Genomic DNA, 11,596 nt, shown 5'->3' with positions numbered 1-11,596 from the left:
AGGCATCGAAATTTAGACATAAGATCAACTATTTTGCTAGAGGATGGGAAAGTTAAATCTTAGCAGAGAGGTGCTAGTGTGGACTTAGTTCTTTTCCATTTTAACATCTTTATGGGTGCCTTCTTTAGTCAGAATTCATTGCTTGATGGGGACGATACAAATGACTTTAGATTCGTCCTGCAATTCCTTTGTCTGATTTTTCTTATCTAATTATGAATCACATAGGGCATGATTGACAATGATTTTTTCACGGAGTATGGCAAAGCCAGCCAGTATCAGATACAGGAGGTTATTGGCAAGGGAAGTGATAGTGTCGTCGCTGCTGCTATTGACACACACAGGAGAGAGGGTTGTCATTAAAAAGATAAATGATGTGTTTGAGCGTGTTTCTGATGCTACTTGCATCCTCAGAGAGATTAAGTTGCTCAGATTGCTTCGGCATCCTGATATAGTTGAAATTAAGCACATTATGCTTCCACCTTCTTGGAGAGAATTCAGAGACATATGTCATATTTGAGCTAATGGGATCAGACCTTCACCAAGTTATCAAGGCCAATGATGATCTCACTCCAGAACATTATCAGTTCTTCTTATACCAGTTCTTAGAGCTCTGAAATATATCCACACAGGTTTTTGTTCTTCTTGTCATTCTCTTGAGAAGTATTTGAACTTGGGATTTGTCTAAACATGGAACGCTATTTTTTTCTTTTGTTGCAGCGAATGTGTTTCATCGGGATTTAAAGTCCAAGAATATACTTGCTAATGCAGACTGCAAACTGAAAATTTGTGACTTAGGTCTTGCCCGTGTATCATTTAATGATGCTCCATCAGCTATCTTTTGGACTGTATGTCTCTGACTGTAAAAGCATATGAGGTTAGACCCAAGTAGGCTATTCTAGTTCTTGTATTTGATGTGTGTTCATTTACACATTATTGTGTGCTATTGATGCATTGTTAAAGTTTGTTGACTACATTTTTTTTTTTTTTGCCTTTTCAGAATTATGTGGCAACTAGATGGTATCGTGCTCCAGAGCTATGTGGTTCCTTTTTCTCTAAAGTTAGTTTTTTCCCCCCAAAATAATAGCCTCTTGTTACATATAAAAGCTCTAATTTGATATCTTTAATTCTTGGAAATGAATTATTTGATATGCATATTTATATCAGCATTCACTTCTACTGTGAACATGTGGATGCATGAGAATATTTATGCTGAACTTTTTGATTATTTTATGATATTTACCAGGGGTTTCTTGTTACCTTTTTTTTTTTGACTTTCTTGCATTTAGTTTAGCTATATTCTACTCATATTGCAAAACTATCCGACGAATTCGTGGCATGTAATATTATTGTTAAAACCAACTTGATAATGATGATGGGGTAAACATGGGTAAATTGGTAATGATGATGATATGTTGTATAAAAAACCAATCTGAAGTATCTTGCTTGTGCTTTTTTTCTTGCTGATGGTTCTTATAGAGTAGGGATGGAAATAAGTCGGGTTTAAATCTGGGCCCATATTAAATTCGTGCCATTTGGGACGGGTTTAAATCCGGTCAAATGGATTATGGGATGGGTCAAAATCCGTTGACCGGGTTTAGAAGCGGGTTCGGGACGGGTTATGGGTTTCAATGAACCCGCACCCATGTATATAATAATAATAATAATAATAATAACTTATTGTTAACTTGTATCTTTTGTTTAAGCTTAGCGAGTTGGTGGGTCCAACCCGCTATGGACCAGCCAGGTTTTGACTGATTTCGGTGCGGGCGGGTTGAAAAATTAGGCGGAGTGGGTCTGGGTTCAGGCTCTTTTTCTTTTTTGACAGGCCAATTCTAGGATTGGCCAAACCCGATCTGAACCCACCCCATTACCATCCCTGATTTAAAGTACATCATCTCAAAAGTGATTTGCCTGTCTCCTCTTGCCTATTAGACAAAGTAAAAAAAAACTGGCCTGTTTGTTGTGTCATTTACTGGCCTATTCCCTGCTAAAGATGATTCGCCTGGTTTATGTTTGCCTTTTGCAGTACACCCCAACAATTGATATCTGGAGCATAGGATGTATATTTGCCGAAATGCTGACCGGAAGACCTTTATTTCCTGGAAAGAATGTGGTCCATCAGTTGGATCTGATGACTGATTTCCTTGGTAATGATGATGATATGTTTTATAAAAAACCAATCTGAAGTATCCTGCTTGTGCTTTTTTCTTGCTGATGGTTCTTATAGAGTAGGGATGGAAATAAGTCGGGTTTAAATCCGGGCCCATATTAAATTCGTGCCATTTGGGACGGGTTTAAATCCGGTCAAACGGATTATGGGATGGGTCAAAATCCGTTGACCGGGTTTAGAAGCGGGTTCGAGACGGGTTATGAGTTTCAATGAACCCGCACCCATGTATATAATAATAATAATAATAATAATAATAATAATAATAATAATAACTTATTGTTAACTTGTATCTTTTGTTTAAGCTTAGCGAGTTGGTGGGTCCAACCCGCTATGGACCCGCCAGGTTTTGAGCGGGGTCGGTGCGGGCCGGTTGAAAAATTAGGCGGAGTGGGTCTGGGTTCAGGCTCTTTTTTTTTTTTGACAGGCCAATTCTAGGATTGGCCAAACCCGATCTGAACCCACCCCATTACCATCCCTGATTTAAAGTACATCATCTCAAAAGTGATTTGCCTGTCTCCTCTTGCCTATTAGACAAAGTAAAAAAAAACTGGTGTGTTTGTTGTGTGATTTACTGGATTATTCCGTGCTAAAGATGATTCGCCTGGTTTATGTTTGCCCTTTGCAGTACACTCCAGCAATTGATATCTGGAGCATAGGATGTATATTTGTCGAAATGCTGACCGGAAGACCTTTATTTCCTGGAAAGAATGTGTTCCATCAGTTGGATCTGATGATTGATTTCCTTGGAACACCTTCTGCTGAAACCATTGCTAGGGTTGTACAATTATCTTATGTATTTTTCATTTTAGCTTGTACTTATAGACATGCAATTGCTTAAAGTCACATTTTGAACAATGTTCCCAAGGACTATTAGAAACTAAGTTTCGAGGGGAAAAAAATAAACTTGTTTTCTTTGTTATTTCTGTGATTTCTGCCAATGTTTCTTTCTGTTAGATTATGGTGCTCAATACATTGTGGAACTTGATTTTCTTTTGGTTCCAAGAGGCAAGACATGTTATTTTGATTCATACAAAAGGACAATTGGCATTGATGCTTGTGATCCTTTTAATGCCCCTGTGCAAAAATTATTGTTTTCTTCACCTCTTATCTTTATGTGCTTGCTAAGAGATTGAATGACCACTAAAATATTCTATTTGATCGTAATCTGCATTGGCCACCATCTACAGCACATTTGCTAGGATTTTATGCTCAGCTATAAATAGTTTTGTATATTTGAGGTTCTTGATTGTATTAAAGTGTTCTTAGTTGTTATGATACAGCAATGGTAGTGAAATTAAATAGCAATCTTTATTCATGCAAAGTTAAAATAACATATAAAGTCAGTATCTAGCTTTCTTGGTAAGATTTTTACTGGAAGAATAGAACATTTCATCTTCTATTTGAATTTCCTCATTGGAAGTAAAGTATAAATTGGCTTTCAACATGTTGTTTTCTTAGTTTTTGTCTTTACTTTTTGCCTCTCAGTTTTAAACAAAGAACTATAAATAATGTAGCTGAAGATAGTTGAGTGAGATAGGACTTCATATTTAAATCAAAGGTTTTGATTCTTGAGTAACTGAAAACAACTAATGTTGAATCCCAGATCTTTGCCTGCTTAATTTTTCTTCTTCTTTATTTTATGTTCATGTGCAAAATTTTAAACATGTCTTGGGGCTGTTGCATTTCTTTTACATTCATTTTGATGTCACATATTCGTAAAAGCAAGGAGATACCTTAGTCGCATGCAGAGAAAGCAACCATTTCCTTTCTCACAGAAATTCCCAAATGTAGATCCATTGGCACTTCATTTACTAGAGCATCTACTAGCATTTGATCAAAAAGATAGGCCTACTGCAGAAGAAGATTTGTTTCTCTCTTAGCTTATTAACAATGGTAGATTCAGGTTAAACATGAAAGAAACTGATTGACTATTTGTTTATATAGTTGATACTTGTATTGGTTGATTTTCAGGCTCTAGCAGATCCTACTTTCGGGGTCTTGCAAATGTAGACAGGGAGCCATCGACACAATCAATCTCCAAACTTGAATTTGAATTTGAAAGGAGGAAATTGACATAGGATGATGTAAGAGGACTAATATACAGAGAGGTACACCACCAAATACTGATATTTCTTTATTGCTTTTCTCTTGCTCAAAGTTGGTCCATGTTTAACATTTCCTGGGTTTCCTCTCGGGAAGCAAACAGATTTTGGAGTATCATCCGCTAATGCTACAGGAGTATCTTCAAGGTGGAGAACAGACTAGCTTCATGTACCCTAGGTGTGGTTTTAATTAAATTTTCCTCAAAGATTTTGTAGGACACGTTTTAATAGATGTTAATAGCTTTGTTTTCTGCACCCTCTACCCATTTACGCTTTTATGAAATTTACCTTAGATGTGCATTAATCTTGTAAATAATAATATACTGGTTTGGACAATGTTAAACAACTAAAACAGGATATAAACTGAAGGACAACATTTTTTCCTTGTATGAAGAGGAATATTATAGACTTAGATCATAAAGCAGTAGCATGATATTAATACACAGACATTCAATGTTTGCCTTACATATATTGATAACTGACATATATGTATGATATTAGATAGTAATTTTCTTCAACTTGTTTCTCTTCCTATATATGGTCTTGATTCAATAATCTTGGATTTGTTTTGAGCTAGATTGTCGCTTTGTTGCCATCTTTCAGATCCATATTCCATTTTGTCTTAATGAAGAAAAATAACGGATTTGATAAAGATGTTTTCCTCTTTCATATTCTTATCAGACGAAAATTTGTTGACATTTAAAAAAGGAATAATAAATAGGGAAGCTCGCAAATGTTGTTTGATAAGATAGACCGTGCTTTCCAGATTTGTATGGTTTGGTGAAATTCTTCCAGAATTTTTGCTATACTTTGTGCCATTTATTGTTTCATGAATCACTTTGAACTACTGGCATCTTACAATCTTTGAATATCTGCCGAACAGTGGAATTGATACGTTTAAGCGCCAATTTGCCCATCTTGAAGAGCATTACGACAAGAGTGAAAGAAGTACTCCGCTCCAACGACAACATGCATCTTTGCCTAATTGTGAATTCTGAACTAGTGGTCCATTTAACCTTGCTGACATGCTGTATATTAATCGGTTAAGCAGAGCATCCGAATTTGATACTAATTCCATTTCGTTTATGTGAATTTTGTTTTATTGCAACAGAGAGAGGGGTTGTGCACCGAAAGTTGAAATTAATGACCAAAATAATGATTTTGAGAAGCGGACTGCAGAATCTGTTGCCAGAACCACCCTTCAAAGCACTCCCAAGTCACAAGAAGAACCAGAGAAAACATTAACCATGGGAGATGGTTCAGACAAATCAAATATAAGCGATCTTAGCTTGCTGAAGAGTGCTAGTACTAGGGCATCCAGTGTGTAGATGTCAAAGGAAAATTAGATATAGGTAAGTAGCATTCTAATTTGCTATATGAAAATGGAAAGGTTAGCATATTTTAATCATGATTAAAATATAGTAGAATTGGCAATACATGTGGCTTAGTTTGCCAAGGCTTCTTATGCAATAGTATTATGATAGGCATGGATGATGATGGTTTTGACATCATGTTCACTGGGTGATTCATGATTGCTAGTAAAATTGCTGCAGATACACCTTGATCAACCTATCCAATATGTAAAAGTACATTGAAAATCAGCTCATCTTTCATATTTTAAATTGAACAGAAACAACTGATGAAACTAGGTTGACTTGTAGGTAGCTTGACCATTATGCATTTGTTGTATTGGATATATTGAAAGTTGACAGGATTGTTTGGTCCTACTTCTAAACTAAACTAACATTGTTATATCAGTTGTGCTCATTCTTATATTTTTTAGATAGAAAATTTTGTTTCCTTTAGGCATGCCATTTGCAAATTATCTAGGGGAAACACTATGTGCTAGGAAAGAGTGCTGATACTGGAAGTTTTATCTGGCTTGATATTTCAGGAAGAACGGATACCAGACCACACAGATGTGACTGTTGATGGGTTGTCTCATAAGGTTGGGAATTTTGTGCCTAATTCGCCGTGAATGCTAATTGAGAATAGTCAGGTTGACAGACGACATCTCCAAGAGTTGAGTTGCGTGCTCTGTTCTATCTTTGGGTGCCTGAAATTTGAAAAGATCAGGTCTTTCACCACCCGTTAGATGTTTTATCAGATATCTTTTGAACACACTACATCATTTGCTAGTTCTTCCCTTTCCTGTAATTGATGATATAATCCATATTAGTCATTTAAAATTGCTCTGCCTTAAAGGTCTTGTGGAAGAACAACCCTCCTAAGGGACCTTTCCTGTAATTGATGATATAATCCATATTAGTCATTTAAAATTGCTCTGCCTTAAAGGTCTTGTGGAAGAACAACCCTCCTAAGGGAATCAATCACTTTGTATACATCATTTGTATTTAGACACTGAAAAGAGTTTGAAACACTGTCATCTGTCATGGAATCCTTCAATTGTTTCCTGTATTTATGTTCAGTTTGGTGTTGCTTTCGTTGTATATATGCTCCCATTCACACTCCAACTTAAATCTGTGGGTGGTCCTAGTGACTGATCAATCTTGTGCAATTCTCAAATCATGATACTTTTCTCCTAGCATGCAAGTCTGCAACATCTCCAAGGAAAAAATAATCATTCAACCTCAAATATCAAGACAAATCCGTATGTGAATTTAGATGTTCAATTATATTCTATGTTGGCCTGACACATTCATCCAGATTATAGACGATCCTCTGTCGGCTAGTCTGAACTTTCAGTTATCCTATATCGATTAAAATATCAATTCACTGAAAACGATCCCACATTAACAGACAAGTCATTTCAGATCATTAATCTAAAGTACTGCAGACTGCTTTTGCCCATTAGTAAGCGTCCCGCAATCACGCATGAGTGTATCACCAAAAGTTCGTGACGCAATAATACAAACACGAAGCCACAGAAAATCCCAAATAAATTAAGGCGGGTAACTTTGCCTCAGTGACAAGAACTTTTCCCGGCAGTATCCAACAAAACAAACCCAGTTTTTCACCATTTTTAAACTTCTGTTGACAGGTCAGGAACAAAAATATAAAAAGAGTGAAGAAAAAATGGAAAGGAAGGATGCCACAAATCCCTTCTTCCATCAAATTCGTTCCTCCAAAAATAGATGGAAATGGAAAGAGAAGGAATTTAGTCTGGGTTATCCATCTTCCCACTAACATGTTTTGGGTTTTTTTTCACCTTCTTAGAGTAAAGCACTCCTTCTCCTTTGAGCATATGAAAAAGCTACAAGATTCCAACAACTTTGTCTTCATTCCTGGTCCCTCGGGGTGGTACAATGGTTAAAAAGATTGTTACTATATAAGATTTTGGTATCGAAACTCTTACGTGTCTACTGTTTGCCACACAGTATCTTCATTACTTTTTGGAACGGACATCTTTTGCTACAATAATACCTTCATTCCTTCGTTGTCAGAGTCTGAGAAAAGCACGGATGCCATTGATCACATTTTTTTTTTATCTGGCCTGCCTGTTACTACTAACATTTTAGCTGTTTGATTCATTGTCGCCTAGCGTTTCTAATCTCAATCTCGCCCAGAAGAAAGAAGTTTTCTTCTATTTAATAAATTTTAATTAGTCGACACTTAAATCGAATGGCCTCTATGTGTTAAGGCTTGCCAAGCTACCACAATAACGTGCCAGATTACTGAGTTAATGAGAATTACTACCAAATATCACAAATGATAAATAAACACCAAGATCGTGTTTTTTTCTCTAGATGAGAGAGGATGATAATAGGGATAGCAGGTCTACTTCGTACAAGATGAAGAACAAAAAAACCCCACTTGCTAGATCATCTGTATCAGCATAAAAAAATTAGCTTCCGCCAAAATATTAAGATATAAAGGAGAAAAGCAGCCAAAAAAAACCATTTTTTAACCAAAATTAAAGTAAAAAAGGGTAAGATAGGGATGGCAAGAAAGAGGCGTACCTGAAGACACCACCAACGATCGAAGACCCAAATCCAATCGAGGAGCTTCCTTTCTCGCCAATTACTCTCGAATTCACTTGATGCAAGTGGGGAACCGAACGAGCAAGGGGTAGCAGGAAGCTTGGAGCTTCTACGCCGTCCGAGACGTAGGCGGCGCGATGACTGATCGGTTCCCGACCTGCACCAAGCGAACCAGAGAGTAGGGCGACCGACGAAATCAGGGGAAGTAATAGGCGAGGGAGCAGGGAAGTGGGCGGCCATCTCTCTCCGCCGTTAATTTAATTGGGGCGGCGGAAAGTGGATTTGGGGAACTGGAGGCGAGCGGAGGAGGAAGGAATCGAGGCGGATTTAAGAAGCCGCGGAACGCGTCAGTGAGAAGTCCGCCGTCTCCCCTTCTCGCACTCACGTGGACATGTTACCTCTCACGTGCACCTCGTGCTACTTTTCGACATTTTTTTCCTTTTTTATTTGAGCTGACATATCTAAATGAAATTGGACTAACTGATTTGCCTATTGATTAAAAATGAATAAATTGAAGAAAAATTCACTAAATATAATTTTAATTTTAATGTAATCCTCATCTTTAAAAAATTTTATTTCTCCTTCCTGGTTATAAAATTTTATTTACTTCAACTCTTTCATATAAATATTATTATCTAATTATCTCTCATATTTTTTAATATTAAAAGCCTAAAAATAAATATAATTATTTATAAATTCAGTATTTTAAATTAGAATTAAGTATATTTTCTATCAAATTGTGTAAGATTTTTTCTCACTTAATATAATTACTCATAAATTTAATATTATTTAAAGAGAATCTAATATATTTTTCATCCAATTGCGCACTATTAAAAGAGAATCAATTGAGGTGGAAAACGAGTCATGGTTAATTTGATTGAAAATATGCTATATTCTAGTTTAATGTGCTAAATTTAAAAGAAATTATACTTATTTTTAGATTTTTATACCTAAATATATGAGAGGCAATTAGGTAAATTGATATTCATTATGTTTGGTTAGAGTGGAAAATTAAACATAGTTTTTTTTCTATTTAATATAATTCTTCCTAAATTCAACATCATTTAAAGATAATATAGCATATTTTCTATCAAATTGAGTATTATTTAAAGAGAATCTAGTATATTTTTTATCTAATTATATTCATTTTTAGATTTTTGATACCTAAAAAATATAAAAGGCAATATATTAGATAAATTGATATCCATTATGTTTAGTTAGGGAGTGGAAATAATTTTTTTTACATGTAAAATTTTATTTATGATTGAAGATTGTATAAAAATTTTTCCATTAAAAATTGATAGATTTACCTTCCTTTATATAATTTAAAAATTCACTTAAAGAAAATTAAATAAATATAAATATTTTTTTTATCACAATTACTGTAGTTACCATCGGTGGTTAAATATTGGCATTTAATCTAATTCTCCAATATATAAATTAGCTTCATGATTTTTTTAGGTAAATTATTACCTCTTTTGGATGTAAGCGAATATTAATATTCTATTTGAAAGATTTTTAAAATATTTAATTTTAATAACTTAAGTCAATTAACAAAATTACTACTAAAATAATTATGATATACATATAAAAGATCATCATGAATCATTTTACAACTTAATTGTTCATTAAAATAAACTGTTTAAAAATATAAAAAAGTTTAATAAATTGTAATTAAGATGTTTAAATCTCGATAATCATTATAATTCAAATAGTTTATAATTAGATCAGGTCATTTTTAGATTATTAAATTTTTATCAGTAATTTCTCCATGGGCTGACATGTAAACAATTTTTTGGGGGGAATTTTAAAAGTGTAAATTAATTTACAAATTAAATTGAAGTTTAACCGCTTGTAAATAACTAGCCTCTTTTTTTTTTTTTGTTAATTTTAAAAGAGCAATGAGTAAACTACTTTAAAAATTAATTTGTGCCTTTAAAATTTAAAATTTTAATTATCATAAACTTATAAATATTAACCATAGTTTACATTAAGGTTATTATAAGAAAAGATTTTTTTTTTTCTATAAAAATAATTATGTGAGTCCTTTTTGATAATTTTGATTTATAAAGAAGTTACCCTTTTCTTTCATATAAATTTCATATCAATTTTTATTAACATTCTTGTTAATTTATATTGAAATTTAATGCAAGTCAATATAATTTAATTTGAATGACCGCGTTGAGAACCAACCTATTTACCAGACAGTTTGCTTTTTAATAACAATCAATTTTCACCTATTGATTAAGTAAATGAGTTTAATCCAAAATAAAACTAAATGGATGAATTCAAATTAAATTTGAACGATGCTCAACCCGTGTATCTTTCTTAAGAAGATATTTATTTGAACAACTACGTCAATTTTCTTAAACATAAAATTTATTTTAATTTTTATATTTTATATATAAAAAAATTTATATAAACTATTTATTCATTCTCTAAATATTAAAATATTATTTAATTTAGAAATAAAAAAATAAAAGGAATCGCTTGAGTAATGAAAATTAGATATTGGATAGAAATAGAGAATAAATAATAAAAAAATAAAAGAGAAAATAAAAAAATATAGTATTTATAAAAATGATGGACTAAATTTAATAAAATAAATATTTTTTTTATTTTAGAGATATTAGAGAGAAAGGAATCTTGGTTTACTTAAAATAAATAGTTTATTTGACATATATATATATACTTTTTAATCTTTGAATAAAGAATAGGTGGTAAACAAGTCAAGTCGAGTCGGGTTTTAGGGTGTTCAAACTTGTTTGATAAAGTAATCGAGCCGAGCTGAGCCGAGCTTATAATGAACCAAGCTTTTGAAATGAGTGTTCAAGCTTGACTTGGTTTATTTTTTTATGAGCTTGAGCTTGTTTGAAGGTTGGCTTGAACTTAGTTCGTTTAGATATTATCAAACTCTCAATTCAAGTTTGGTTCAAGTTTGACTTGAGATTTTGGTTCGAGCTTGGTTCGTTTAGATATTATCAATCTCTCCATTCAAGTTTGTTTAATTATTTGAAACTTTTAATTGTTTGATTGATTATTGAATTTGATCATTTAAATTTATTTATTTATTTATTTTATTATTTATTTAACATATTAAAAAGAGTTTTATTAATAAATATGATTGATGACATTGTTCACGAATATTATTCACGAATGTTAGAATATATATATGTGTTCAAGCTTGTTTATTTAATTTAACGGACTGCTCAAGTTTGTTTGTTTAATTAATATTATTTATATTGAATGAATATAAATAAATTTTTACTAAGTCGAATATCAAATTTGTTTACGAAAATTTAGTTCATTTACCATCCTATTAAAGAAGGAAAGCCATGTTTTACAATTTTTTAAAAAAAAAAAGTAAATTGAAATCATAGGTA

At 33.0% G+C, this 11,596-nt stretch overlaps 1 pseudogene; it reads left to right on the top strand.

Annotated features, from left to right (window-relative positions):
- Window positions 1-228: 228 nt before the first annotated feature.
- On the top strand, window positions 229-6,551 carry LOC122029383 (annotated as a pseudogene).
- The last annotated feature ends 5,045 nt before the right edge of the window (window positions 6,552-11,596 follow it).

The sequence above is a fragment of the Zingiber officinale genome, chromosome 10B, assembly GCF_018446385.1.
Source record: "Zingiber officinale cultivar Zhangliang chromosome 10B, Zo_v1.1, whole genome shotgun sequence".
NCBI lineage: Eukaryota > Viridiplantae > Streptophyta > Magnoliopsida > Zingiberales > Zingiberaceae > Zingiber > Zingiber officinale.
The sequence above is the reverse complement of the archived record's forward strand: the minus strand, read 5'-3'. Positions and strand labels throughout refer to the sequence as shown.